Source organism: Gadus macrocephalus, chromosome 14 (genome assembly GCF_031168955.1).
Source record: "Gadus macrocephalus chromosome 14, ASM3116895v1".
Classification (NCBI taxonomy): domain Eukaryota; kingdom Metazoa; phylum Chordata; class Actinopteri; order Gadiformes; family Gadidae; genus Gadus; species Gadus macrocephalus.
The window spans coordinates 23,723,599-23,728,187 of NC_082395.1; the positions used below are offsets into that span (position 1 = coordinate 23,723,599).

The 4,589-nt window shown below is 54.7% G+C and overlaps 1 long non-coding RNA gene across 1 annotated transcript; it reads right to left on the reverse strand.

The window, feature by feature from the left end:
* Positions 1-239: 239 nt before the first annotated feature.
* LOC132472507 (uncharacterized) lies at positions 240-1,762 on the reverse strand. Its single transcript, XR_009529093.1, has 5 exons — positions 1,549-1,762; positions 1,281-1,419; positions 985-1,144; positions 743-804; positions 240-607 (listed from the first exon to the last, which is right to left on the reverse strand). It is a non-coding gene; the product is annotated as an uncharacterized LOC132472507 (long non-coding RNA).
* Between the last annotated feature and the right edge of the window lie 2,827 nt (positions 1,763-4,589).

Here is a 4,589-nt window from a genome sequence, read left to right on the forward strand (position 1 = left end):
GGGGGGTGTATGGTGAGGGTAAGGGGGGGGGGGGGTAAACTGAGGGTGGGGGGTGTTCAAGTGAGGATAAGGGGCGGGTTAAGGTAGACGAGGGAGGGATTTAGGTGAGGAGGGGGGGTTAAGCTGAGGAAAGAGGGGGTTAAGGTGGGGGGGGGGGTTAGGTGAGGGTTACTTGACGACCGACCCAGGACGTTGAGAGCAGTAAACTCACAACACACTGAAGAAGCCACACAACCAGGTTGCATATTTTGTATTTTTATATCAACAAACACAATAAGAACACATTTCAAAAAGCATTTGCACATTTAAACATTTTGGGGAAGCATTGTGTCCGATATCCATCCCTTGTGGAAACCATCGGAGCGGTTCATCGTGAAACAAGCCGTACCTCGACGATCTCTCCCCAACACTGTACCCTGAGGAACACCCGACTGCGGGGAGCAGGAGCCCCCCCACTGAGGGGAGGAGCCCTGATGGACGCCCTGAGGGGAGTCCCAATGAGAGCCCTGAGGAGAGTCCCAGTGAGCAGCATGAGGTGAAGGTCTGAGTGTAGGAGATGAATCCAGTCCAGCGATGAGCTCGCCTGTGATGCCGTTTGTTGGTCCCTCTGAAACATTACCAGAGGAAAAATACAAATTCTACATGAATGTCTTATTAGTGTCAGGTAATCACAAGGTTTACTTCAGTTGTAATAACCCAACGGTTAAAACATCCATGATATCTTCAGCAGGGGACGACTGACCTGAAGGAGTCCAGCTGTGCAGAGGAGCAGGTGGGGAGCCACTCAGGTGCGTCGGCCCCAGACTGAACACAGCAGTTTAACCGCGCATTATAAAGATGGATGACATGGATTATTCTCATGATACAACATTCGGTCAATAAGCACACTCTTATTCAAAGAGACTCTGAATTCAGATGCATGTAGTCTGAGAACTTGGGGGTTAAACCTCGTACCTCATTGGATGGAGCCATCAAATGTCTCACCTTATCCTGGCCTGTAGAGGGCCGTCGGCACCAGATTCACCTTCCAGATGCACGGCTCTAGCTCTCTCTCCTCAGTGGTCGTCCCTTTAGAGTCGGTGTCTCTCGTCCAGCAGGACATCCTTCGCCAGGCAGGTCCTCCATCACCTCCCTCTGCCACGCCCTCATGTTGGTAACAAACAGGCTTAGTCTCAATGTATGCGCACAATCACAGCAGCAGTTTGATAGTCTGGTAACACAGTGGTTTGTGCGGTATGGCATCAGTGGTAGTTTGCTGTAATGTCTGGTAGTAAACTTACCAGTACTACTTGTTGGCAGGCAGATTCCAGGCTCCTCCATCAGCTCTCCTCAGCCCAGGACCCCTGGTCTGGTAACACAGCCGGGAAGTTGAACCCCGGGGAGGTTATTCTTTAGACGCCCTGTTTGAACCTGTGCTGGCTGGAATGTTAGAGAGGATTAAATATGATTTATTCTATTCTTTCCAACTTGCCCTTACATAGAAATGGTGGCAAAGGGTTAGAGTCATTGTTTACAACTTTATAAATGAATGTGAAATCAAGAGCATACCTTTTAAATCCAAGTAGATGATGCAGCAGCAGCAGCCTATTCCATTGAGGTGAGGGTGATAGTCCCTTTAGAGACGTAATAACCCCACGAGGGACGTCCTTCACCAGCTGGTCCCCAGCACGGCTCCATCACCTCCTCCACCCTGGGGCCTGGTCTGGGACAAACAGCCTCAACGTCTGGTAACCAACAATAGCAGTTGGTCTGCTAAGAAACTGGTCCTTGGTAGTCATGTCTGATCGTTAACAGTACAGTTCATGCAGACTCACCAGTACTTATTGTTGGCAGGCAGAGTCCTGATCTTCCTCCAGATTCCTGGTCTTCGTCAGCCAGGGACGATGGAGGACGATGTGCTCCATAGTTCTCAGGTAAAGGACTGAAGTTGTGTTCTAGTTGCTGAGAGGAGGAGCCCTCACATCTTGGCCTGGGCGTTTGACCTTAGGGGGAGTCCCTTTCACCATCTTGAAGGACATTCCAGCTCACGTAACTGACGTCACGAAGGCCTCTCAAACACTTGGTTCATAAGGGGGGGGGGCGCACAGAACTTTAGACTTCAGACAGGCAAAACCCCAGCATGCATCTCTGATCACTCAGACCACTCCCCCGTCAGAAGTAAAGTTCAGGAAAGTAGTGGGTTTTCACCACCCTGGTGAAAACCCTCGGGGAGAGGGAAATCCAGAAGGGAAGTACCCTGAACTGGAAATGCCGGCCCCGATAGGCAAACCTCAGGAACGGCCTGTCGTGTGACGCAACCGGCACAAGAAAATAGGCGTCGTTTAGGTCTATAGTCGTGAGCCACTCCCCCCTGGCAACTACCCTCAGGGTGTCTGCAGAGGTGAGCATGTGGAATGGTAAAACCGTTAAAAACGTGTTCAGGCCCCTTAGATCTAGAATTGGCCGGAATCCGCCGTCCTTTTCGGATACCAGAAAGTACGCCGAGTAGAACCCCCCGGGTTGTAACTGAGGGTCCACTGGCTCGATCGCACCCCAGGAGGCGATCGAGGGCGGATAGCTCCTTGGCCAGAGCTGCGGCCTTTGTCGGATGACGGCGACTGTCATCTTGACCCGGCCAAAGGCCTGGGGCCGGCGTCGGATCTGTAATTTGTACCCTCGGGTTAAGGTGGAAACCAACCAGGGGTCTATAGTACAGGCAGCCCAGTAACTGAGCTGCTGCTGGGAAAAACAGCCGACGACCGGCCCCGTGGTCCTAGCGCCTGGCCCCCCGGCCTCTGTCGGCTCTGGAGGGGTACCGGCGAGGCTTCGCGGCCGAAGGCTGCCCGGGCGATGGGCGGGCGCGAAAGTTATCAGCGGGCTGCTAGGCCGGCCGCCGAGATCTACGTAGGCCCTCGTCTCTCGCTGGATAAGAGCGTGGCTGGGAGCGGACACACTCCTGTGAAGACCCGACAGCTGCAGGTTGGTTTGCCTAGCTTGGCCAGCTCGCTCCAGCGTCTCCAGGGCAGCTGATCCAAACAGCTCCCCCGGAACCACTGGCACGGCTCTGAGGGCCTTCCTGCATGCCTCCTTCAGGGGCGACTGAGCCAACCAAACCTGGCGGCGAGTCTGGACCAGGGTGGACATAACACAGCCCAATTCCCTTGACAAGAGGGCAAAGGCCTGTAGGGACGCATCACTCGGGTCCTGCGTAAAAGACTCAACTACAGCTTGTTGCAGTGAAGTCGAGAGCGCCAGCATTAGGTGGGAGAGGGAGTTGCCTATCAGACCCATACACGCTGCTGCGTCGCAGGTCGTCTGTGACCCTGCACTGGGGCCGAGGACACCTGGCATCCGGCCGCAAAGCCTGATCGGGAGTCAAAATGAGGGAGGCAATGGCGGGCTCAACGGGTGGCATGCGACCCAGCCCATACTGCGCTGGATCCCGCATGGCAGCCAAGGCCCGACCACTGGCAGAAGGACGGGGGAGAGCCTTGGCATCCTTCCAGCAAACATGTAGCTCCTTTAAGTACTCCTCCGAAGGAGGGACAGAGAAAGGGGCTGTGGCAGGGCTGCACCTGAAAAAGGCGCTAGGCTGAGCCAAGTCTGCCTGAGGAGCATCGAGCCCCAGGCGAGCCAGGGCCGTACGGATGACGGCCCCCATGGGTTTACCCTCTATGCTGTGCCCAGAGCTCTGAGCAGAGGAGCGGGAGGCCTTTCCAAAAGTGTTTGAGGTTTCCTCCTCAGTGACACCTTCACTAAAGAGGTTAGCACGGACATCGTCCGTGCTAGGCGCATCCCCCAAGGAAGGGTCAGGCTGGATTCCAGCCACCGCCCCACCCGCCCCAGGTTGCAGGGTCAGGAGGAGCTCCTGTATCCTCACCATGTCGGACGACAAGCGATCCACCTTGGATGCTAGCTCGTTCCTAGCCCTTTTCCTGGGGAGAGGGGGCACTGCTCTACCCCGACACCAAGAACGGCCGGGGTGAGCCGAAGGAAGTGGCATCATTGAGGGAAGGTCGACGGCTGTCGGACGTTCCACCGCTGCAAGTCTAGTCACCCTGAGTGCCAAGGGCATGGAGCCGCAGTTCATACAGGCCCTCTCGGTAAGGCCCTCCCTCAAATGCTCGAAGCCGAGGCAAGAGGGGCAGCGATCATGGCCATCGTCAGGCTCAAGGAGGGCCACACACATGAGCCATCAGCAGAACACTGGAAGAGGGAGCGAGAGCACTGCCTTCACCAGTAAGCTTCCAACTCAATAAACACAAGACAGTGTTACCGGGAGAGGACGCGAGAGCGCAGTCTTCACCAGTAAGTGACTGAAAAGAATTACACAGCAGTGTTACCAGGAGAGGACGCGAGAGCGCTGCCGTCACTAGAAAGTGACTGAGCTCAAATATACAGCAGTGTCACCGGGAGAGGACGCGAGAGCGCTGCCTTCAACGGTAAGTGACTGAATGGAAACTTTTTTTTTTTTTTTAACAAAAGTGTTACCAAACAAATGTGGTAACTTAGAACACAGCCGAGCTGCTTCTACTCAAAGGAAACAAAGGAAGCTATACTTAGCGGCTTTTACAGTGGGGGGAAGCGATAAGCTGCTCCACCAAAAGTAG